The sequence below is a fragment of the Eucalyptus grandis genome, chromosome 8 (assembly GCF_016545825.1).
Source record: "Eucalyptus grandis isolate ANBG69807.140 chromosome 8, ASM1654582v1, whole genome shotgun sequence".
In the NCBI taxonomy this organism is placed as follows: Eukaryota; Viridiplantae; Streptophyta; class Magnoliopsida; order Myrtales; family Myrtaceae; genus Eucalyptus; species Eucalyptus grandis.
This window is the reverse complement of record NC_052619.1, coordinates 59,446,925-59,474,093: the sequence shown is the minus strand read 5'-3', so window position 1 is coordinate 59,474,093 and position 27,169 is coordinate 59,446,925. Positions and strand designations below refer to the sequence as shown.

The 27,169-nt window shown below is 39.1% G+C and overlaps 1 pseudogene; it reads right to left on the bottom strand.

Moving 5' to 3' along the window:
• Positions 1 to 471: 471 nt before the first annotated feature.
• LOC120287410 lies at positions 472 to 6,145 on the bottom strand (annotated as a pseudogene).
• Between the last annotated feature and the right edge of the window lie 21,024 nt (positions 6,146 to 27,169).

Below are 27,169 nucleotides of genomic sequence, written 5' to 3'. Positions count from 1 at the left end.
TATCTACCAACTGTCTCAGATTCTCAAATAAACCAAAGTTTATACAATAAGCACAGATGATAGAATTAACAACAGAGTTGCTGAAATTCTGGGGGAAGAAAAAGCAGCTGTCGTTGGGAAAGACTCATGTGGCCACTCAATAACTGCAGAGTCGTACCAAAAATAATGCTTGGTGGATTTTTGGAGTCATATTCATCCGAGGAATCTTCAGTATGTAGCATTAGTCAAATGCAATGCAAACTTGGTGATCTCTCTCTCTCTCTCTCTCTCTCTCTCTCTCTCTCTCTCTCTCTCAAGAAAATTATTCACATCATTGGCATAGTTGATAGGCAACATTATACGTAACTTTTGACTGTCTCCTTGTGCTTGAGAGATACATGAGCCTTTTCTCAAGGTGAGATCACGCAAATCCACAGTTTCTCCTCCACTCAGATCCAAAGATGTCCTGCTCATTAAAATAGAGCAAAAACAGAGCTGGAGGAATACCATAAGAGAGGCACTTCCCTAGATTAAGATGATTGTTCAATCTCGATAGTCATCGTACTTGTTCTCGTTGAAAAAGATGTACTATGATTTTGGTTCTTTGAAAACTGAGTGGCAGCAGCTCGTACATCAGCTATGGCAGCACTGAGACTTGATGATTTCCCTGGCTCACTCTGTTCAGATTCAGATACATGTAGTAAAAGGGAACCTGCCTTCAATGAGAAAAGAGTGGATTGGAAGCGGATAAATTCACAGGCAGTGGACTTTCCACTATAGTAAGTCCTCTGGCTGCAGCTTCATATATCTATGAAAAGTTCTTTTGTCAATATATGTGCAATGTCATTCATAAGACGATAACTTATGTAGCCAAATCCTTTACCTTCTTTTCCAAGTTGTAGATCTTCTGGTACCCTCGCATCTCAAATGGAATGACCAATTTCAGTACTACTTAAAAATATATCAACAAAGTTGAATCAGTGTGGGAAATACATAAATGCTGAACAAACAAATATGAGAACAAAGTACCAATTGCGTATAAGACATATACACACCAGTGGCTGTTCGCAGAGCCAGCAATAATCTGTTTGTGCTTCCAGCCCTACATGTAATTACAAATGTTTACTTGTCCAACTTAATTTGTGAAATCAGATAGGTAATCAAGAAACAAAGCAAGCAAAAGTTCAGTGTATCCCACCCCTTCAGGCAACCCATTCCAGCAAGCTAGTTCATCAGCTCGGACATAGCCAACCACTTTGGCACATCCTTTTTCATAGGCAAAACATTCCAATCATCAATACATTTGTCCAAAAAAGACGAGCACCAGTTCTATGATGCAGAATCTACTGTTAGGAACTCTTTCCATTAAAGAGCTTAGATAAGATGGAAATTCATGCAGGTGAAATGGAGCGATAAAAGCATCCATATATCTACAGTTTTTTCTATGAAAACATACATCAAACTGCTATTCAACTGAGAAATCCATCAAAAGATTATTTGAATTTTGAAGAACTCGTGAGCAGGAGGCTTAAGTGCTCTATAAAAAAAAGAGAAGAAAAAAGTTCATGTATGCTACTTGCAGCATGGATAGCTCTCCCTTTGAATACCTAGTAGTCTTTAGATGGGATAGTGCTCGGGGAACTTAATTTGAGTAATCCCATTCACCACATAAATCTCCCTGTAGGACTCCTCCATGGCTTTGATCGTGGATTCATATGGAACTTTGCTGGCAGCGTGGATCCAAAGGCAGCCTTCCCAAATCATGTGCTATACGGACAGAGATACTCGAAAAGGAAAAGGAAAAGGAAAAGAAAAAGGAAAGGGAAAAAAAAAATTCAAAACTCCTTCAACAAGACGCCAACAGTACTGGCTAGATCCCAGCTTTGTGCATAGACATTCTGAACTTTCATACTTAAAGTTTAACATAATGTTTGTCAAAAAAGACTTGATTATATGAGCCGAGCGTAACATTCTAACTTTCTCAAGGCTATCTTAATGCATCCGCAAGACATTTGTACTTCGTATCTTTCACTGCCCCGGACAATATGTGCTAGGTATTAAAGTTGCGCTACATCATTCCATTCCTAGTTACACAAACTTTCTCCAACATTAATGCACTGTTTGGTAACCATCCAAACAGTGCCTGATTCTAATTTTTTGTTCCCAGAATCAGTTTGGGAACAGAATCGCATTTGGTAAAATTTTTGTTCTCGGGAACAGTTTTGGACAAGAATTGAGAATAAAAAAAATGTGATTCTCAGTGTGAGAATCAAAAAGAATCAAGGTCTTCTTCTTCCCTTTGGCCATCCAGTGATTGCCGTCCACCATCGTCTGCCGCCGCCCGCCACCGCCGTCAGTTGCCGTCCGCCGATCCGGCGAGCTTGCCGGAGGCTCACCAAGCTAGGGCGAGGTCCTGGCGGTCTGGTGAGCTCGCTAGAGGCAAGCCCAACCACCAGTGAGGCTTGGCCTCGCCAGATCTTGCGAGGTCGAGCCTCGCCGGGGCTGGGCAAGCCTCGCGATACCCAGCCCCGTCGATGGCAAGGCGGGCCTCGCCCAACCCCGGTGAGGCGCGCTTGGCCACCGGCGAGGCTCGCCCGCCTACCGGCGAGGCTTGGCCGGCGACGCTTGATGAGGTCACCAACCCTCGTCTAGCCAGTCGCCGGTCCCGTGACCGGCCACAAGAAGAAGAAGAAGAAGAAGAATATGAGAAAAGGCAAAAAAAAAAAAAAAAAAAAAAAAATTAATTTAAAAATTAAAATAAATTGATTTGGAATAGAATCAATGAGCACAGTACCAAACGCAATTCTCTTCCAGAATTAGAAATTTTGGACAGTTACCAAACGTGTTCTTTTACTCAGAATCAGTTCCCGGGAACAGAATAAAAAATAATCATTTCTTGTCGAATCTATTTCCAGAACTGAATAAAAATAATCATTTCTTGTCGAATCTGTTCTGCCGAGAACAGAATCATTACCAAACGCGCCTAAGTCATCCCTTATCAACTTCTAACTTGCTTATGATGAGAACTTTTATGTTCCAACATTTTCAAAAAATACACAACCCGGGTTTGTATCAGTCCACGTATTGGTTTTCAATTTATTCTTGCTGTTTTTCTCTGCAAACCAATCAGGCAGTTTTCTATAAACTTGCGAGGCATGAAAACATCAGTGCGGCACAAACTGGTCAGCTAAAGTCAAACACAGATTTTGCGCCAACAAAAGGCCCTTAACTCTTTCTCCAGTGCCATTTGTAAACAATGTTCAATTTCAGTAGTCAACCGTTGCTCCCTTCCGGTCTCTGCAGGTTCTCTCACCATTCACTTCATCCTTTGAACTCCACAATCCACACCAGAACTTCGTAATAGAAAACTAAACAATCACCGAAAACTTAAAGAACCCAGATAGGAAAACACCGTGGACAGATCAAATTAGTAGATCAAAGGGCTCGATGAACAAATTCACTCCTTTCTCGTTTCAGACTATGTGACAGCAAAAAAAAAAAAAAAAAAACAAAAACAAAAACAAAAAACAAAAAAGAACTTCGGCGCGAAATTAGAAGTAGGAAAGAGAGTCGCTAAACACAGGCAGAGAAGCCCATGGCTGGTGCATCGTCAGACACGGGTTCCGGTAATTCCCCTGGTTCCGACTCTGCATCGCTGTTTCTCTTCGGTTTTCCCGGGGCTGCGTGATTTTCTCGGGAATCCGAAGGAGGGAAAGATTTCTGGGCGCCGGGAAAGAAGCCGGGCCAACTTCCTGCGACAAGCTGCCGATTTCTATCTTTGGCGTTTATGGTTTTCTTTCTCGTTCTCTTAATTGGCGAATCTCTCTTTGCTTCCCAATTTGCTAAAATACATTTTTTTTTTTTTTTTTTTTAAATTCCGACGTTGAAGAAACTAAGGGGCTGTTTGGCACGTTGCCAAACAGTATTTGTTTGTGTTCTTTTGTTCCCAAGAGTAGATTTGGAACATAAATATATTTGGTAAAATTTTTATTTCCGAAAACAAATTTCTATTTTTTTGTTCGAGGAAGTAGATTTGTAATAGAATAAAAAAAAATTGATTCTTGTTTCGGGAACAATTCTAGAATCAAATCCATATTTTCTCTTTTTATTATTTTTTTTATCTTGTTCTTCTTCCCTTTTCTTCTTCTTCATCTACTACCACCGCCGCGGTTGCCGTCCGCCACCGGTTGCGGCAACCAATCCGACAAGCTCGCCAGAGGCTCACCCGGCCAGGGCAAGGCCCGCCTAGCCACTGGCAAGGCTCAGCCGAGCCATGGCTGGGCAAGCGACCTCGCCCAGATTTGGCGAAAATAAGGAGAGAAAGAGAGACGGAGAGATGAAGTAAATGACGGATTACGAAGGTGTAAATCTGTATGACGGGCAGAGTTGTGCACTCAATATTTCTTTTTCCTTTTCCTTTTCTTCTTCTTTTCTCCTCTTCTCTTTCCCCCTTGTCTCTCAATTTCCTGTTCGATAAATTTTGGGGTATTTACATTCCAATCCTTGGCCTCGTCCTAAAACGTGAAATTAACTAATAATGCTTCATTTGGAAACAAGTGAAATAACACCATCTTTATTATTCAAATATAACTTTATTCATTTTTTTATGCAATATTAAAATACATTCTAATAAAAGATATAGGCGTTTCAACGAATATTTGTGTGATAAGAAAGATTTTTGAAGTCAAATCCCAATGTCATTACCTACGCACAATCAAGAGCTTCTTATTGGTCAAAATGGAATACCAATTCAAATAGTATTGACGGTGTATGATTTCAACATATGCCTTACCTATGTTGGGGATGAACATTTCTCCATTCACATTACTTTTTAATATTTCTAGTACCTGGATAACTTGATGTATGCCACATTCTGCAGATTTATTCTTCATTAATCAAATTAATATGTACCCAAAAATTTATTATGTCTTCTGCAAAATTGAATAATTTTCTTATATGAAAAACCGAGCAAGGCAAATGCTACATACGCCCCATGTTTCAATCACCAAGAACTATTCTTTTATAAGGATGAATTCCCACAATCATTTTAATGAATGTTTCGTTGCACGATTTTCTTTTGTATTAACAATGACAACAACATGGACAGAGCAGCATATCCATTCTTCTGGGAATCAATTTACATTCTTATACTTGAAGACTAACCATGTTTAGCAATTGGTAGCCACCGTGCTCAAGTGTTTTTGCTCGTTACGGGCATTTTTGTATGTTTGTTTCTTCTCCGTTTCTCTCTAAATTTGATTTTCCCAAAGCTGGTGACTTTGCTTTTAATAGGAGGCAATAGGTTTCTTCTATTTTGAATTACGCCGAGGATATTCGGCCTGCGACGGAAGACATGGAGAGGTTGTCTTGAGTTGAGATAAACAGCTTTTAAGTGCATTCACAAGTTTGTTGTACAACTCATTCCTCTAGCAAAATGATTTATGTAATATTTTATAAATGGTTTACGGAAAAGAGGTGACAATTTTCTGAGGAAAAATTCTAATGACCGGATCATATTAAAAACGAACAAAAAATCTGTCATCTTACCTTTTTCGATCATAATTGTAATAAATCTTTATGGCTATGTTCTTATTATTCTAATTTTAATTTAACATGATTCTTGTTTTATGAGAGTGGATGTGTGCTATAGAAAAATGGGTAGAATCGGACTATTAGTACTAGTGATCCCTATTTCGAGTTGGCAAGCCCATCAGCACAACCCATTCAAGGTGTGGGTAAAAATGTCTCGTTAAAAAATCGTGATTTTGTGAAAGAGGGGGATCATTTTACTACTAGCCTAACCTATTCGACAGTGGAAACAAGCATCAATCAATTACTTGATTCCAAGGAAAAAATTGGATGTGCCATTGATGCAAATTGGAAACATATTGTTGAGATATAATATGCGGAAACGATAGGATCTTGCAATTATGTCAACGCGAAAATCACCAGAAAATTAAACGAGAAAATTAGGACACTAGAAATTTACGTGGTTCGGTCCGAGTATCGGTACCTACATCGTCATACCCGCCTCACTCATGTGCCCTAAACGCATATGCCATAATTAAGTCAAGTTAAAATCTGACTCACCTGATGAAGATGCAGCGGTTCCGGTCACGATCTCTCCCAGTAGATGATAGAAAGTATTCACTTTCTTCCCCTTCATCACTGTCATGGCACCTCGAGAGATCTTCAGTATTCCACCTTCAGCAGTATACCTACACCCGATGTCATCGAGTGTCCCCAGAGAAATAAGGTTCTTCTTGAGCTCCGGTACATGCCTCACATCTGTTAATGTGCGCACCACCCCATCGTGCATCCGGATCCAGATTGTCCCAATCCCCACAGCCTGATAGACTGCATTATTCCCCAAAAGAACCCTACCACCATTTGCAGCTTGGTAAGTAGTAAATCAATTCTTATGAAGCGTCATATGATAAGAACACCTCGAATCCAGCGCCCATTCGTCTCCTGACAAAGTAGCAGTCACACATAAAACAGCTTCTGCATCCCTATTGCTCCCCTCAGCAACGTTTGCTACACTGCTTGTAGCATTTTGCTTATCAACTTTATTCCTCCGCTTTGGACAATCTCTCTTGATGTGCCCCTCCTCGTGACACTCAAAGCACTTCACGCGTCCCTTGGACTTTCTATGGCATGATTTCGATATGCTTTTACTTTTGCTGCTACTAGGCTCTCGATGTTGTTCTCTACCCCGAATCGTCAGTGCTTGCGCTGCTCCTTTCACCAGACCGTCATCTCGCAACTTTCTCTGCCACTCCTTAGAAAATAAGGCGGACTTTACCTCTTCTGAGGTAATAGTAGTACGCCCCTGCAACAGCGAATCAGTAAAGTGCTCCCATGACTCTGGTAAAGAGGCTAACAACATCATGCATTGTTCTTCATCATCAAGTATCTTATTGACGTTCTTCAGATCCAACATGAGCTTATTAAATTCATCTAGGTGGGTTCTGATAGACATACCTTTAGTATATCTAAATTGAAACATCTTCTTCAGCATAAACAAGCGATTGTTCAAACCTTTTCTTCACATGAAGTGCTTGAAGTGCCCATAATGCTGCGGCATCCTTCTCCTCAATAACCTCTAGTAAGACCTCATCTGACAAATTTAACAGGATTATGCTCTTTGCTTTTTGCATAAGCTCAACCCTCTTTGAGACTTTCATTATAATCGGCAACTCATCTTCGCCATCTAGTGCCTTGGCCAAACCTTGTGTTGTCAATAAAGTTCGCATCTTGATGCTCCATAACACAAAGTTATTTCTCCCATCAAACTTCTCAATCTCAGATTTCCTCTCAGACATAATTGCAATAACATAATTTCCAGATAATAATCAGACAAGCAAAAGCTTCAAATCACAATAAGGAAATCCAACCCCAAGCTCTGATACCAATTGTTGAGATATAATATGCGGAAATGACAGGACCTTGCAATTATGTCAACGTAAAATCACCAGAGAATTAAACGAGAAAATTAGGACACCAGAAATTTACGTGGTTCGGTCCGAGTATTGGTACCTACGTCCATGGGGAGAGTTAGCAACAAATAATCCACTAAAATTGGAGAATCAAAATTTACAATCGCTCAATCGCTCAAGTGTTTCCCACACCTAGATTCAACCCCAAATCCTAAGTGTATAAATAACAACTCGCTTGGATATAAACTCATGGCACAAATTACCGCGTGTCCCTTGCCTCAAAGTATAATGCGCGCGCGGCTCAATCTTCACTTTGACGTGCGGCTTCTCTTCGGCGGACGTACGCTTGAACGTGGCTTCTCTTGTGCGGCTTCGTTCTTCGTCGGCTCGTACGTGCAGCACCCTACTGACGAAAACAAGGAAGAAAACTCTATGCTTCTTTTATATATGTGGGCCCAAGTCAAAGGCCCACCACCACTTTTGAATTCCTACGCATGGAGGACTTCACGCCGAACGTGTGTGTGTGTGCGCGCGAGTGTGCCCAAGGTCAAACCTTTGACCTTGGGCCCCACCATTAATCATCCACGTCCAGAGGCTTCACGGACTCCTTTTATTTTCTCACGCTTGTAAAGGACTCCTTCATGCCAAAACCCACGAATTGATTTCCTTCAATTCGGAATCCTCAGGCTTCGCAGCAAAGAACTTTCCTCCTTTATAATTCCAACAAATCGCATTTTTATAAACACTCAAACTCGAGTTATAATTCAACACATATATTGGATCTATGAAGAAGCATGCCTCTTGTCTCTCCCCGTCATGATGAGCGAATACTAACCCGCCCTTGAAGTTAAAACAAAATACTTTTTTTTCCCTTCTTCTTATCATTTTGGAATTATTTACGTCTTGTTCATAAAAGAATTTGAAATGAAGATTTGACATCTCATAGTCTCACATCAAATGAAAGAAGCATTATTAAGTGATTCGTAAGTCAATACTTACCTTCAAATGATCAACACCTAATGTTGACCAGCACGGATTGATATAGGGAATATTACAAAGCATTAGGAGAGAAAAGAGGCGAAAAAAGTACAAGTTATACATCTTAATCGATGGAAAGGGACTTGTATCGAAGAAGGGCAGAACTAATTTGTGAGGATTAGCAGCATATTGCTACAGTTTAGTCCCTTACGTAACAGAAATTGCAATAATGAAGTTAGCAGGAAAAGGGAGGTGGAGGTGAGAAACCCAAATATAATTAAGGATGATTAATTTCGAGCATGAAGATCATCAATCTTGTGCTTACTATCATCTCACAACAGCTCATTATCTCCACGACATTTTAGAAAGAATGATCGTCCTCAATAATTGCATGGCTCACTAAGTTCAAGTCATCACCTATTTAGGAGGAGAATTATCAAAAAAGTCTTAAACATTTTGTAATTATGTCAATTCAATCGTAAACTTATTTTTTTAGTCAATTTAGTCTTAAACCTTTTACATGTGCCGATTTAGTCATTCGGCCAAAATTGGCCCACTAGTTTAGACCACAAATTTTTTAATAATATTTTATTTTTTCGAATTATTTTATTAATTTTTTAATTTTTTTTACCATTTTTTCGGCTTGCACTGGGCAAGGGGTGAGGACTCCCTTGCTATCTCTAGGCAAGGGCAACCTCGCCCAACCACAGGGCGGGCGAGCCCCCATCGGATCTAGCAAAGGCGACCCTTGCCGGATTAAGCGACGGCAAGCCCCCCCCACGCCCGATCTAGCGACAACTCACCTCACCATTGCTGGGCAAGGAGCCTCACTAGATTTGGCAAGGGAGTCCTCACCTAGCGATGGTGAGGCGAGCCCTCACCAAATCTAGCAAGAGGGGCCTCGCCGTTGCCAGATCCAATGGGGGCTCGCCTAGTGACGGCGAGGCGAGCTCACCTGACCGCCTTAGTCCAGCAATCGGTGAAGGCTAGCTAGTCGCCAGAGCCAAAAGAAGGAGGAGGGAGAGAGAGAGAAAAAAAGGTAAAAAAAAAATAATAATTCGGAAAAATAGAATATTATTAAAAAAAATTGGCCAGAAGGACTAAACCGAACGGGTCTATATGCCTTGTGCTTATCAGAACTATTAAATTTGACAAGGCTCATGCGTAATTCTTTGTGTTGAACAAGTGTTAGGGGTGCAAATGTATCGAGAGTGTAGGCACTAGGCTCGAGCGATTATACCTTAGTAGGATGGGTATTGCAGTCCTCCTTTTAAATGAGAATGCTCTTGCACTATGATATATGCGAGCTTTCTCAAATTTCTCGAGATCGTTGGGTGACTTAAATTTGTCACTTGGGCATATTGATTATCTTAATCATATTGGATCAAAGTAAGATATTTCATACCTGATTTTAATTATTTAAGAGGAGAAACATGGCACGGATCAAGCCCCCACAATAAAGCAGATCTTGCACATAAATCAGTTCAAGTTCTTCTTCAAATTGGACAACCCAACCAGTTAGAATAAAGCAGATCTGATTAGAACTTGTACTTTATCATTTTCTCATCAGCAATTGCTTCACGAATGGAGATTACACTGATTCAAGAGAACCTAGGTGGAGCACGATAGCAAATAACGGAAGGACTTGATTTGACAATTTCAGTAAGTTAGAGAATTTGACGAGACAAGAAGTGAAACTTAGAAGATTATATTGTAGTCAATCCGTTAAGAAAAAATGTCAATTCTTTATCTAATGATATAAATGCCTTTACTCTAGATGCATATGGCCTGATATCAAAATATAATCTTCATCCAAAAGGTACTTTCTGAGTCGCACGAAGCAACAGCTTTAACCAAGAAGAAATCCACAGTGTGTTCTAGTGGAAGTTATCCAAAAAAATATTTAAAGTAGAAGAAAACAAGGTGCAACTTGCAATTTAAATATATTTTTCTTCACATGTTCTATAACATCCTCATTAATAAAAAAAAATAAAAATAGCATGAGTACAATATTTTCCAATAACATGCGTTAGGTTTCAAATTTGAGGAGAAATAGGAAACACAGAAAACGACAAAAACAAAAGAAAAAGGAAGAACCCCACAAAGAGTATGTTAAGCCCCAGTGAAAGGGAATTCCACATGGCCCTATTGCCGTTTAAAAATCTTCACACCTACCCTGCACTAACAACTTAAGCTTTTAGGGCGAGACCTCATAATCATCATTATATTCATCATACATGAGATTAACATAGCAAGTACCGTAACTTTCATACAATGTTTACTTGAATGTCATAATTCCGCAAGTCTATCTATCTTGATACATAGATTTTGGAGCATAAAAAGTGGACAAAATCAAGCTTCTTATTCAAACATGAGAGAAAATCTCACAAGAAAAATCAAAGCTGGTTAGGAAAATTGCCAAATGAAGATGCAAAGAATGTGGAATCTAAAGTGAAACAAGTTAGTCAATCATTGCGATGAATTAGTCAAGTCTTCGCATTTAGAGTTACCCAATTGCTGTTTTCAAAGGAAAATGATGGTAAGAGACTTTTCTCATAGAGCTCGCTGTGGAAAAATTATCAATATAATCCAGAAAAGAAAACCACAAAATATTAGGTCCACGATGGGGACAAATAAGTCATTCACTGCCGGTCGAGCGGTAGGCCCTGTGCTGGTCTTTTTATTATTTTTCTCTTTTTACCTTTTCTCCGACTTTTTGAACACGGCGTGAATTACTTAATAAGCACCAAGTCATGACATGATTCACTGAACACGCCATTGACAATTCGAAGTGGAGTTGTAAGCAAAAATTTATTGCCCTTGTATGGAATCGAGCAAATCATTCGACTTGATTCAGTTTTGTAAAGATGTCACTTCAGCAGCTTATCTCCATAGCGAAAGACAAAATTACGAAACTTCCGAGCAAGAACCTAGAACATTTCCCACTTTACCAAAAAAAAAACCTAGAACATTTCCCATTTGACGGAACGTCTATTTGCGAACTAAAGGCAAAGGGAAAGCCAGCGTAGAGAGAGCGGCGGAGAAGACCAACTGAAGACTTCTCAAATTTCTAAAGGGTGGGCCCCAACCTGTGCCCGTGACCATCACTCTATGGACTCAAAGTATGGCCTTACTTAGCACGTCTCAAGCACCCAGCATTTTCTCAAAATAAAAAAATTTGCACGATCATAGGGAGACTTCGCCGAACAGCTGAGCTCAAAGCCCATTTGGATGTTCATTCAAAAGGATTCTTTCTTTCAATTTCAAACTGTACCAGGTAATCTTGCTGTACCTTCTTTTCTTCTTGAGTAAGCGTTGATCTCGCGAGATCAGTGAGCAAGAGAAATGACAGAATCCGCAATATCCTGTTTGGTTGAGAAGCTTGCTATGTTTGTCGAGCAAGAGGTGAATTTATTGAAAGGGGTACGTGGAGAAATCGAACTCATTAGAGATGAATTTGAGCGCATGAAGGCCTTCTTAAAGCACACTGAGTCATCGAAAGACGATGACCCTGAGTTGAAGGTTTGGGTGAAACAAATGAGGGATGTTGCATATGATGTGGAGGACATTCTGTTGGAGAAATCTCTCTAGAGTGTTTTGAAGCTGACAAAACGTTTCTATCAGTCTAGTCTGGAAGCTGTGCAGACCCTTGTACTTAGAGTCTGAAGACTTTTAGATCACCGACTCAAAGACACAAGACTCAAGACTCAAGACTATTCTCATTGACAGTTTATAATCCAGCGACGAAGGCGATCCAGAGCTAAAGTGTTTGGTTAAGGATTTGGTCTTATCGACTGGAGAAGATCTCTTGGCTGGATTTGATATAACAGATTATTTATTCGAAATCAAGATCGTTTGAAGATCCGATGATTGACGAAATATTGTTGGAATGTTCTATTCTTGGAAACCAAGATCCTGATTATATGGGTGAACAAGATTGATGGGCTATCGACATGTTCCTTTAATAGCTCGAATAATCTTCTTAATTGATTCTGTCCAACGGGAAGATTGGAAGAATTCCTTTGGTAAGTGCCAACGGGTATGATGGCATAAAGGAGTATAAAAGGAAGACGTTCCAGTTGTTCTAATGTGTGCTCGATAGAGAAATTCCAGAGTCTGAAACTCCTTGATTATTAGTCGATTCATATTGAGCGAAACTGTACACGCAAAGAGAATCTATACTTAGTGATACCTTGAGGGAGTGTGGTAGATCTTCTACACCAAGAAATTAAGGAAGAACAGTACTGTAATATCTCTTTGTTCATAGTGGAATCCAGCTAGTGGGCTGTCAATGCAGAAGAGTGGACGTACGCTTGAAATAAGCCGAACCACTATAAACCTTGTGTTCAATTTTCTCTTCCCTACTCTCAGTCTTACTTTGATCGTTGTTTGTTTATTGACGAGAAAAAAATTGTCTCATTTCTATCAACTGTCTAGTATTGTGCGATTATCGTAAGAAATTACTCTTTATACCTATTCACCCCCCTCTAGGTACTTATACTAGCCATATCATATTCTAGATGAATACACACTCAACTTGGCAAGAGATCATGGAGATGGGGTCATGAGGTACCTCCACAAGATCAAGCTATCCATAAACAACTTGAAAGAGCGCCGTCATCTCACCTCCAAAATAACAGATATCAGGACAAAAGTCCTCAGCATTAGCGAAGGGCATCAACAATACCACTTCAAGTCATATTGCACAGAGCAAAGTGCAAGCACATCCATTGGAGGCACCTCATGGCACGATCTTAGGGAGGACACTTTTCCAGTCGAGGAAGGTGAATTGTTGGGGATTGATCAGCCAAGAGAAGAGCTTATTAAGTGGCTTGTTGATGGAGAACCCGAACTTGAAGTTGTATGAATATTAGGGATGGGGGGTTCAGGGAAGACCACTCTAGCAGAAAGAGTGTACGACAATCACCAAGTAAAAGCCTACTTCCAAAGCCATGCATAGATTAGTGTCTCGCAATCCTATAAGATTCAGGATATTTTGAGGGACATGATCAGACAACTTCATGGAGAAATTGAGCAACGAGCCCCACAAAGAATAGAATCTGCAAATAGCGTGAGGCTCAAGCAGATATTGAAAGACTTTTTGCACCAGAAAAGGTATGTCATTGTTCTAGATGATGTATGGAACTTGGAAGCACTAGAAGGTATAAAAAGTGCAATGCCCAATGGCAGTTGCAGTAGCTGAATAATAATCACTACTCGCATAGCTAATATTGCTACTTTCTCATCCAACCAATCAAAAGTTTATATCCGTAAGCCCTTGTCTCAAGAAGAATCATGGTCCTTATTCTGCAAGAAAGCCTTTCATGGGAAACTCTGTCCTCCTCACCTAAAAAACCTTTCACGACGGATTTTGAAAAAATGTGAGGGTTTGCCACTTGCTATAGTGGCAATTGGCGGTCTTCTCTTTGCAAAAGATGTCCAAGAATGGGAGATGATTTCTCACAGCCTTGCTGTAGAATTAGAAAGCAATGACAAGATGCAAATTTTCAGGAAAATTCTCAGCTTGAGCTATATTGATTTGCATTATAACTTGAAAAGTTGCTTTTTGTACTTGGGTTTATTTCCAAAGGATCGCGTGATTGAGTGTATGACACTCATTCGTTTGTGGATTGCAAAAGGATTTATTGAGGAAAGAGAGTGGATGACATAGAAGGAGGTTGCTCAAAGATACCTGAACGAGCTAATAAACAGAAATTTGGTGCAAATTGCAGAAACAAATTTAGAAGGAAGGCTAAAAACTTGTAGGGTACATGACATATGCGTGAAAGTATCCTTTCTAAGTTAAAGGATGAAAACTTTGTTTCGTTTTTGTCTTAGTAGAAAAAAGAATTGCACGAACGAGTCCGGCGTCTATCAATCCAATACAACGGCAACAACGCACTGAACCAACTAAATCTCCCCAGCGTACGCTCTTTGCTCATTTTTTAGTTAAGAACATCGTCTAGTACATATGAGCAATTCTTCCCAACTAGCTCTAAGCTGCTAAGGGTTTTAGATTTTGGAGGATCATGCCTTCATAAGTTCCCCCAACAAATACTAGTTTTTGTCCACTTGAAGTATCTGAGTTTGAGAAGGAGCAACGTGCGCATCAATCCTAGGTCAATTGTGAAACTCCAAAATCTGGAGACTTTGGATCTTAAACACACATTTGTATCTAAGATACCTATGGAGATAACTAAACTCAAGAAACTGCAACATCTTTTGGTGTACAGTGATGCAAAAATTACAACTTCTGTACCCTTTGGCTTTAGAAAGGGTTTTTTCAGCTCCTAAGGGCATTGCAGCGCTGACATCACTACATAACTTGTGCTGTGTAAAAGCCGGTGGTGATCGGAGCAAGAATACAATGCAAGAGCTGGGAGAGTTAAGTCGACTAAGGAGGCTGGGTGTAACAGACCTAAAGAAAGATGATGCAAACGAACCATGCCACTCCCTCGAGAAGATGACCAACCTTCAATCACTAAATGCGAATGCAAAAAGTGAGTTTGACATTATTGATTTGGATTTTCTATCTTCAGCTCCCCCGTTCCTTCAAGGTCTACATATCGAAGGATGTTTGAAGAAGCTGCCTTATTGGCTTCCTCTGTTGACCAGTCTGACTAAATTGCGTTTGGCATGGACCAAATTGAAATCTAGCCCGCTTATTGCTCTCCAGAATTTGCCCAATCTCGTGGAGCTTTATCTGAGTAACGCCTTTGATGGGAAAACATTGGTTTTTGGAGATAAAGGGTTCCCAAAGCTCAAGAAGTTATTCTTTGCCAATCTGGAAAATCTTAGATTTGCGTTGATGAATGGTCGTGCAATGCCTTGCCTTCGAGTCTCATCATTGTTGGATGTAGGCACCTGGACTGGCAATCATTACTAGTTGTCATCTGTGGCCTTGCGAACTTGAAGCATCTCCAATTTGATGAGATGCCAGAAGAATTTGCTCTTGTGTTCTATCTGTACAGTCGTAACAGAATGAGGAAGGGTATTCTGCAAGAGCACTATGAGGAGGTGATGGAACGTAACCCAAGTTTACTTTTCCGGTGGAAAGAGGATTACGGGAGCGACATGATCTTAGCCTCGATTCTTATATTGTCATCAAGGGTAGGGTGATGAGCCACAATGAGGTTATTCCTATAGTTTCGTAGATCATAGTGATGTGTAGGCCTCTGCTAGTCCCCTTGGTCTATCATTGATCCTAGAGGACCATCGCGCAAGAAAGAAGATCCTCCAGTGCTTTTATGATTACTACCATTATCAATATATTTATCTAGACCTTTCAATATTTTTATCATTCAATTTACTACCCTCAAATACTCCGGTGCTATCTTCTTCTCCTTCTCGTCGTCGTCATGGTCTTTTTAGTGATCATTACGTGTATTTCTTATTTTTCTAAATTTATTGTAATATCATGACCAAGTCAAGAGTGGTGGAGCCCGAAGAAATAAAAAAGAAAAATTCAAGTTTTGAAAAGTCGAAGAGAGTAGGAAAAGGAGACGCTCAGCTCATTTTAACCGAGAGCTCGCACGGCAAACAGGAAGAAGGGAAAGGAAAAGGGAGAAAAAAAAAAAAAGAACAAAAAAAGAGAGAGCGGGTTTTGCGTATTTGTGCTAAGGACGCCTCGCCAAGCCAATTCAACCTCTTATTGCAATGTCCCGTAAGTGCTCACATTTCTTATTCTTCCAATCAGAGTAAATTTTGAAGTTAGATCGTAAATTCGGAATTACGTGAGAATCAAGCCACAAAGTCCAATTTTTGAGTTATTGAGCTATGAAATTTCATGGAAATGGTAGTTTATGATGCTATAGAGTCGTGGGCTTTGACGAGATTTGTTTTGGCACAACGGTTTGATCGGAGTAAGAATTTTAGGATTTCGTGTTCAAGTTTCGCATTGTGAACATATTGAATAATCGCTTCGGATGAGTGATTTATTAATGCATAGGAGTTGCTTCATTAGTATTGAAGTTTAGTGTAGCCAATTGGTCGTTGGGGGTAGCAATTTATTCGATTTGACATTGTTTCTTGTTTGTTTGATAGAATTGCGAGTTCGATGGTTCGAATAATGTTTATTGCTTGGTTGTAGGCACTCCTAGGTGAGTAGTACTACATCTTCTTTGAATTTGTAAAATTCATGTTCTGAAACTGCTACACAATTATATATTGTATGAATTATGAAATGGCATTATTATATATTATCATTGTGTACAGCAATAGCAAAGCTATGAGAGAGGGTATTTTGCAAGAGTGCTATGAGGAGGTGATGGAATGTAAACCCGAAGTTTACTTCCTTTGGTGGAAGAGGATCATTGGGAGCGACATGATCTTAGCTCCTATTGCTAAAATGTCATCAAGCGTACAGTGATGAGCTGCAGTGAGGTTCTTCCTGAAGTTTCATAGATCATAGTGATGCATAGGGGCCTGTGAGTCCTTTGTTTGTCATGGATCCCTAGGGCCTATCAACACGAGGAAGAAGATCCTCTAATGTTTTTATGATTTCTTCCATGGTCAATATTTTTATCTGGACCTTTCAAAGATATTTATTGTCCTCATGTCCCTTGGTGCTATCTTGTTTCTTCTTGTTGTTGTTATCTAGCGCTTATATCACAAGTTTAAATTGTCTCATATAATGATCAATGATACATTACTTTCTTAAAAGCTCAGAACAAAGAAGACAATATAACCGTATCACTATGCTTCAGGATGAAAACCAAAGATGGATTCGAGATCCCAGTCAACTGAAGAACATGACAATGGATTACTTTCGCAATCTATATCAGCTCTAGCTCTTATATCACAAGTTTAAATTGTGGATATGAAAAAGGCATATGATCAAGTTGAGTGGATTTTTGGAGGCCTATTTATGATGAAAGTATAGTTTAATTAAATATTCTAACAAACACTATATGTCAATCTTTAAACTTCTAGTATCTCTATGCAAGTCTATTGAGCAGAAAATAACACAGTTTTGGTGGCAAAACAATTGTACTTTGCAATAAGTCTTAATAAAGCGTATTGTTGCTACAAGATTGGGTTCTATTTCTTTCTTCTTTTATATATAGTTTTTGCCATATTTCAGTATGAATATATGTTCAAGTCTTCCTCTTACAAAATTGAATAACACTTACTGAGGACACCATCTAACTTTCTTTAATGAAAAACAGCCCCCAAACTAGAGCCAGGCAAGTGCTATCATGCGCCCCCTGTTTCCATTGTACTATTTTCTTTCATCATACAGTTTATACAGTAATAAAGCAAAAAAATTGACTCCTCAACCTTTTTGTTGATTGCAAATAATTGAGATGCATCTCAAGAATTTAATAAGGCCGAACATCAAGACTGCATTCCTATGTATCGATGCCCTAAAAATGAGTCGTTTTGTTGAGCTAATTTTTTTAATAAAGCCGGACCCCTCCACAGCTTCTCTATCATTTGAGTAGAAAGTATTCGCTATGCGATTTAACAACTCATGTCTTGTCCAAGCCCGACGTCGAAATATAGTCATACTCTCCTTCAACTACTAGCTTGCTGAGATACAAGATGAACGTCCTGTCATTCTCTAATAATTTAAACTCATGAATTGCTCAGTTAGCAATTCAATCATTTATTGGGAAGCAATTTTTCCCTTTTGCACTATGTAATGTTTTAGCGAGACTAAAAGTTCTATTGATTAGGGATAATCTTCACAAGTCAGGCACCCTTTGAGAGCATCTGGTCGGTCTATTGTTTTGCCTAAGATTCTGGAAATGAATTAAACCACATGATAAGCAGGACAAATTCTTTATCAACTTTAACTCCAAGTAAAGGGGACTGCAACAATCGCTTTCGTTCATTCAATAACCATCCACCATCAGCACAAAGGCAGTATTCTCCACAAAGAAAGTAGCCGAATCCAAATCTTCTGCAACTTAATTTATATCCTCAATTGAAGGCAAACCATCTTCATAAAAACATTACAAGTAAATTCTGTGCCTTCTCTATTCTTATCCTTTATTCTCTCCAAATATCAAGAAAAAAATCGAAAAGAAAAGGACCAAAAGAGTTCTTAAGCCACTAGTATAAAAGAGTTTTTAAGCCACTAGTATCTATCTCCCGTCTCAGATTCTCAAATAAGCCTAAGCTTATACAATAAGCATAGATGATAGAATCAACAACAGAGTTGCTGAAATTCTGGGGGTAGAAGAAGCTACTGTCACTTGCTGGGGCAGAGACTCATGTGGCCACTCAATCACTACAGAGTCGTGCCAAAAATAATGCTTGGTATATTTTTGGAGTCGTATTCATCCGAGGAATCTTCAGTCTGTTGCGTTAGACAAATGCAATGCAAACTTGGTCATCTCTCTCTCTCTCTCTCTCAAGAAAATTATTCACATCAGTGGCATTATTGATAGGCAACATTTAAGGTGAGATACATGAACCTTTTTATAACATGAGATCAGGCAAGTCCACGGTCTCTTTTCCACTCAGGATCCAAAGTCTCCTACCCAGTAAAACAGAGCAAAAGGAATACAATAAGAGAGGCAGTTCCTCAGATTAAGACGATTGCTCAATCTCGATATTCATTGCACTTGTTCTCATCAAAAAAGATGTGCTATGATTTTGGTCCTTTGAAAACTGAGTGGCAGCAGCTTGTGCACCAGCTATGGCGGCACTGAGACTCGATGATTTCCCCAGGTCACTTCATTTAGATTCAGACACATGTAGTAATATGGAACCTGGCTTCCATGAAAAAAGATCACGTGGATTTGGAAGCGGAAACTTCACAGGCAGTGGACTTTCCACTTGAGCAAGTCCTCTGGCCGCAGCTTCATACATCTGGAAAAGTGCTTTTGTCAGCATATGTGCAATCTCATGCATAAGATGATAACTTATGTAGCCAAATCCTTTACCTTCTTTTCCAAGTTGCAGATCTTCCAGTACCCTCGTGTCTCAAATGGAATGGCTAACTTTTATATTACTTAAAAATATATCAACAAAGTCGAATCAGAGTGGGAAATACATAAATGCTGAACAAACATACGTGAGAACAATGTACAGGTTGCGTATAAGACACATTTACACACCAGCGGCTGTTCAGAGACCCAGCAAAAATCTGTTTGTGCTTCCAGCCTTACCTGTAATTACAAATGTCTACATGTTCAACTTAGTTTGTGATATCGGGTTAGGTAATCAAGAAACAAAGCAAGCAAAAGATCAGTTTATCCCATCCCTTCAGGCACCCCATTACAGCAAGCTAGCTCTTCAACTCAGACATCGACACACCCTTTTTCATAGGCAAAACATGCCAATTGTCAATACATTTGTCTGAAAAAGACGGACACCAGTTCTATGATGCAGAATCTACCATTAGAAATCTGAACAACAAAGAGTTTAGATAAGACAGAAATTCATGCAGGTGAAATGGAGCAATAAAAGCGTCTATATACCTACACCTTTTTCTATCATAACATACATCAAGCTGCTATTCAGCCGAAAAATCCATCAAAAGATGATTTGAATATTGTAAATAGGAGGCTTAAATGCTCTTTTAAGGCAAACAAGTTAAAGTATGTTATTTTGTTGCAGCATGGATCGAAGAAAATCGAAGCTCTCCCTTTAAATACCTTGTAGTCTTGACACGGGATAGTGCTCAGGAAACTTAATTTGAGTAATCCCATTCACTGCATATATCTCCCTGTAGAACTCCTCCATGGCTTTGATAGTAGAATCATCTGGAACTTTGCTGGTGGCATGTGATCCACAGGCAGCCTTCACAAATGATGTGCAATGGAAAAGGAAAAGGGAAAGCATATTCAAATCTTCTTCACCAAGACGTTAACAGTGCACTGGCTCCATCAATTAATGCAGCAGAGTGATATGTATATTTACGGAATGGAAAACCTGATATGCATAGAAAACAGCAATCTCTGATGGATACTTTACATGTCACTTAAGGAGCAATTCTCTCCCAAATGCAATTCTAATCACGATGCAATTTTTTCGAATGTAATAAAAATCCCAGTGCCCTTCTAAATCCTTCATAGGCACGAGCTTTGAGCATAGACTTTCTGAACTTCCATACTCAAAGCTTAACACAATGTTTGTCAACAGAGAATTGATTTTATGAGCTGAGAGAAGCATTCTCTGTTCTCATGGCTATCTTAGTGCACGCACAAAATGTTTGTACTTCACATCTTTCACTGCCCTGGACAATATGTGCTGGGTACTAAAGTTGCGCCCCATCATTCCATTCTCAGTCACACAAACTTCCAGCAACACTAAGTTATCTCTCATCAACTTCTAACACAGTTGATTTGCACTTGCTTGTGATGAGAACTTTCACGTTCCAATATTTAAAAATAAATATATAACCTCATTTGTATCAGTCCACATGTTGGTTTTCAATTTGTTCTTGCTATTGTTTCTCAGTAAACCAACCAGGCAGTTTTCTATAAACTTGTGAAGTATTTGTGCCGAACAAAAGGCCATACTCTCTTTCGCAAGTGCTGTGAGCAAACATTGTTCAATTTCAGTAGTTAAACCTTCTCTCCTTTCCAGTCTCTGCAGGTTCTCTCACAATTCACATCATCCTTTGAACTCCACAATCCACAACAGAACTTGGTAATAGAAAACTAAACAATTACTGAAAACTTCAAGAACCCACATAGGAAAACACCGGGAACAGATCAAATTAGTAGATCAAAGGGCTCCATGAACAAATTCACCGCTTTCTCGTTCTAGACTATACGACAGCAAAAAAACCAAACAGTTTGGAACAAATTCACCCCTTTCTCGTTCTAAACCGAACCTCAAATCGGGGCAGGCCTAGACCTGGCCTCGATGCGCTTGATCCCGTACACGAGCAGAGAAGCCCATGGCCGGTGCATCGTCAGGCACAGGTTCCGGTAATTCCCCAGGTTCCGACTCTGCGTCGCTGCTTCTTCTTCGGCTTTCCACACACAAAATTCTGGGTTTTCTCGGGGCTGCGCGATTTTCTCGAGATTCCGAAGGAAGGAAAGAAGCCGGACAAAATTCCTGCGATGAGATGCTAATTTCTACGTGGTTTTGGTTTTCTTCCTCCTCCTCTTCACTGGCGAATGTCTGTCTGCTTCCCAATTTGCTAAAATATATTAAAAAAAAAAAAAAAATTCCGAGGTTGAAGAAACTATGAGTACAGAATAGATGGCAAGATCGCCTAAGCACCCATTTCATATCTTGTTTCTCAAAATTCAGACTTCAAAACTTTCAACCCACTTAATCATTTTTAAATTTAGGGTGCATTTATTTATAAATAAATAAAACTCAATAAAATATATTCAAGAAAATATATAATTTTTCTTTATTTGGTTATATATGATTGAAATTTTTTTGATTTTTAGATTTTATTGGAAAATAATTTCAGCCTCACGACTTTATCACAATGAAAAAGAAAACAATTCAAATGTTTTAATATTTTTTTAAAAAATTGAATTTTAATTTTTTTTTCTTTTTTTTCCTTTTCCTTTTCCCCCTTCTTCATTGCAATCGACCATCAACAACCATAAGCGAACTCAAACTCCCTAGGATCGGGCAAGTGCAACCTCGCTTCCTCGACAAAGCTCGAGCTCACTTGGATTTGGCGAGCTTGCTAGCCTTAAGTGAGCTTGAGCTTGGTCACCTCGGCCGAGCTTGTCACGATCAACCGAGCTGCAAGCTCCCCTAAATTTGGCAAACCTTGAGCTTGGCAACATCAGGTAGCTTCAGCTTGCTTGGTCGATCAAGCCTCAAGCTCGCTAACCTGCGTCATGGTGGTTGAGTTGCCAACTGTTGTAGAGGCTTGCTACCAGCAAAGGAAGAAGGTGGAAAAGGAGAAAGGAAAAGAAAGAAAACAAAAAAGTAAAAAGAAAATAAAGAAAAAAGATATGAAAAGAAAAAAATTAAAAAAATCAAAATTACTAAAAATAACAAATAACTAAAAAATTGATTTTTTTTTAAAAATATTTGTAAATGTTTCATTAATCAAGGATCCTAAAACTAAGAAAATATTTTGAAAACTTTTTTTGTTCTTTGAAAATCATTTTTTCTAAATTTAAGTTTTGATAGAAATTTTTTTTTCTGTTAACTAAAAAATATTTTCTGTTGACTCAACAAAGACAAAATTTTACAGACTGGCTATACCCTGGCAATACCAAATAAAACCATCGTCATTAAGCTCTTTTTTTTCGAGAAATTTTTTGTTGTTCCACACTGAGTCTTTTCCTAGTTCCTACGTAGGGTAGGAACAATGTAACTTAGGTTTTGGTGGGTATGAACCTTATAATTGTTGTGTGGAATTAGATTTAGGTTCACATTTCAACCCCCCATCGTAAATTGATTTGCTTTTTCCTCGATTTTCAGTTTTTGATACCAAATGACGACCTTTCCTAGGTAATGCAAATGTCTTGACTCGATCAAGCACTCTCAGTTGACCTTCCCTCGCTGCATGTAACAAACTAATTTAATTGAACATATGTTGTTAATTTACATGTAACAAACTAATTTAATTGAACAATCATATATATATATATATATATATATATATTATATATATATATATATCCTAACTTCTACATGAATAACATTACATAGGCTAGCTCCGTGCATAAAACTATAGGCTTAGGCAACAAATTAAAATGGATCTCTCATCAATGGCTCGCCTGTCTCTTGGTTCATGGGCTAATTCTACTTGCCATGTTAATAGACAAAGCCTCTCCAGAGAAGCTTCTTCTAGGGCGCCAACGCCGTCCGCACAGAGTTTTCCTTGCGAGTTCCTACGAGCTCAAGCATCCTATGATCCCCGCAAGGTCGCCACCGTCTCCTCCGTTGGTCAGCCTTACAAATAAGTACAAGAACACTACGTATTCGCCACCGCCACCGCCTCCGTAGGCTGACGACCCTGCACCAAGTGGTTACGAAAACTATTCATTCAATTGATTAAGGCTATGTCCAACATCTTCCATGCGTGTGGCATGGAACTCTTCCAAATGAATAGGTTAACCAATAGAAAAATCTATAAATATATATGTTTTGTCTGTTTTGGACCTCACAACAAAATATCTTTCATCAAGTATTATATTTTGATTTTTATTTAAGGAGACTCAGGTTTTGTGTTAACATTAAACAAAGAGACCCAAATGTGAATGAGACTATACACCTTATAATCCCACAATCAAAGAAGTCGCTAGCTTATCACGCTCTTAACATAAATGATCATTAATGTCAACAACTAAACTATGACATCACTTTAGTTCAGAGTATCAACGAAGATTGGTGAATGTGATAAATACCAGTTCATGGTTTCTTATGCACCACCTCCACCACCAGAGTTCAGTACTACATCCTAAGCTCCACTAGATCCACCAAAATCACCCCCACCATCTCCTCCTCAGAAAAAACAAGCTCTCTCTCCATTTTACAAGCCATGGGCTAAGAAGCACTCTTACCCCCTCGAAGCTCCAGCAGAAACACCACCAACTTCTTCTATCGCCATGTTCCATGAAACTGACTTTCCTCATTTTGTCAAAGAAAGTTCTAAACTCTCATTTCCCGCTTCAGAAGAGTTTATTGATTCACATGGCAGATACCGCCATGTTCCTAAGATTCCTACCCCCACTGATGTAGATGAACATGGGAGACAGAGAAAGACTCCTGCTGCTAAAGCTGTTCTAAATTGGCAATCAGAAACTCTGTTAACACAAAACAATGTTTTCAAAGTAATTAATTCCAAAATTAGAAATGTGCAACAAGATCTCCGAAAGTATGATGAGACCACCAAGAAAATGGTTTTTGAATTCCAGAAGAGGCTAAATGCCTTGGAATCAAGACGACATCTAGGATATCATCATCTAGAGAGCCCAAAGCCAGAGATAGAAAAACTCAAGAGGCAGATCCAACTCCTTGAAGAAGGAAGGTTCAGACCTTGATCCCTTTGCAACTACTGTCAGAACGGGGTATTTGCCTCCACCACCCCAGACGTCTATTTTTACTTGCCATCCCGGAAGATTCTTTCATGAAGGAACCAAATATGGCGGAATTGCGAAATCGTATCAAAAAGTTGCGAAAAGACAAAGGAAAAGAAAAGATGCCTACATAATCAAGTTCGATTATTATAAAATTAAAATAAAAATAAAAATGCTAGATCAAATGATGTTATCCAATCCATTATAATCTTTTCTAAAGGATTTGGGTACTTAGGAACCTAACCCTATTATCCAACAGCTGATCCTTGCCATTTCGAAAATCAAATTCTGTTTCCAGCTAAACAAACTTCTCCTAGCATCTTTGATACCGAATCAAATTCAGTATCCCTTTCGTCCTCTTCATCCTTCTCGATTCCTACTATTGATTCCCTCCCTATTGAGCCAATCACTTCATCAATATTCATGACTGATCCTCCAGACCATGAGATGGAATCAAACTATTATGAGCCAGAAAATGTTCAGACAAACAATCCCGGACGGCATGTGTCCATGGCATCAAAACAGTTTTTCACCATCGATGATATTCCTTATCACAAATGGCCAAAAAGACTTGAAGAATTTCATACTTGGTTGAATACTCAGTCCATCACCAACCATGATATGAATGATGTCCTTTATAACTTTGTTATGAGGTTCTCTAGAAGCCTTAAACTTTGGTGGAAATCAGTTTCAGAACAAGACCAAATTCATTTTCTGATGTCACCTGATTTCAGCCATGCCATCACTATCCTATATCATGTCTTTGTGGGAAAACCCACTGACCTCATAGAAATGAAAATAAAAGAATTTTTTGAAAGGAAATGTTGCTCCCTCCAGAAGAAATATCTTGATAAGCATTATCGAATAATGCTTTAGCTTTTCTATCAGATTGGAGCTGATCCAAATCTGAAACATGTCCTCCTGACTTCCATCCCTAAAGAATTATCCCAGATGGTTGAAAGATCTTTCTTTGGAAGACAAAGAAGAATACAAGATATTCCCTTGGGAGAAATACAACAAGAAATCCATCTATGCCTTGAAGAACTGTGCTTAAAGCGCCAGATGGTCCGTACCTACATCATGGATGACAAAAGTCTCGAGACGCCTGCTATCGCCAGAGGTTAAAGATCAAATGTTCAAAACAAAACTGTGATGGTACTTGTGGCAAATTTTCTTGGAAAAAGAAACACTTCAAGAAGTTCTGGATAAAGAAATCCAAACATGGCCCAAAGCACTTCCGGAAATAGAAGAAATGGCGATACCTATGCAAAAGAAAGGATCGCACAGGCCATAAGAAATAAAACCGTTGCTTCATCTGCAATCGAAAGGGACATTTTACCAAAAATTGTCCTCAAGAGAGAAAATGTCGAATTGTCTAATTCATCACATTGAGAATGAAACATGTATTTCTCTTGAAAATGATGATATTGAATCCTTATTTTCTGCTGATGAAGAACCATCTGAACAAACTCTTTGTATCATTCCCTCTTACCAAATTTCCAGTGAGACTGAGTCAAACTCAGAGTCTGAAGACATTTTCACATATCCCCCACATCTTCAAAACCAAGTCTTAACATATTTTCAAGTCAAACTCATTGTCCCCATTTCCCTGTAAAAATCCTCACCTCGAAGTTTGCCAAACCTATCACTGTTATTGCTCTCATTGATACTGGAGCAAGCTGTTCCATTCTAGATACTAAAGTTCTGCCTGAAGAATATTGGACTCCCTATGTCTGATATTTCAACTCCGCATTTGGAGATACTTTCTCCACAAATGTCAGGACCACTCCCGTAACTGTCCAGTTCTTTCCTCAATGTTCCATAACCACAAAGATCTTCAGATCAAGTCTCCCCAACAAAGATCTGATAATTGGGTGGGACATTATGACTCAAATCTCTCAGCTTCGTATCATCCCTGGAAAATGCCTTAAGTACAAAGACCAATTTTCTGAGTTCGTCAATATTCACAGACTCTTTTCCATTCATATGAGTCTATTGGATCCAATCATGCAAAAGTTGTTAGAATCTTGCTCGGAATCCCATTCTAAATTCACTAAAAAATGTTCTCATCCTCTATGGGAAAATCCAGAGTTCTTTATTCGCCTTCCATTCAAAAAGAATGAGGACATCAATCCTACAAAGGTGAGTCATATGGGAATGAAGCCAGAACACTTGGCTTTAGCCCAAAGGGAATGCTCAGAACTATTGCAACAGGGCCTTATTGAAATTTCCAACTCTCAGTGGGCTTGTGAAGTCTTTTATATCCATAAGCGTGCTGAGCAAAACAGGGGAAAAATGAGACTGGTAATCAACTATCAACCTCTCAACATTTTTCTCCAAGATGATAAATTCCCTTTACCATCCAGAGATTCTCTCTTTACTAGTCTAACTAAGGCCCATATCTATTCCAAATTCGACCTCAAAGCTGGATTTTGGCAATTGGGCATCCATCCTAAAAACAGATCCAAAACAGGATTCTGTATCCCGAACCAGCACTTCTAGTGGAAAGTTCTTCCTTTTGGCCTAAAGGTAGCACCATCCCTTTTCCAAAAGGCCATGTGTCGTATTTTCCAACCAATCTTGTCAAGTGTAGCCGTATACATTAATGACATTTTGCTCTACAGTCCTGACGAACAGTCACACTGTCAACTCCTTAAGCAATTCTCAGAAATCGTGAATAAGCATGGCATTATGCTTTCTTAAAGGAAAATGAATATTGCCTAGACGAAAATTGAATTCTTGGTATGCACCTTAATAAAGGTACATATTAACCAGGGCCACATATTGCTCAAGAATTATTGAAGTTTCCTGAAG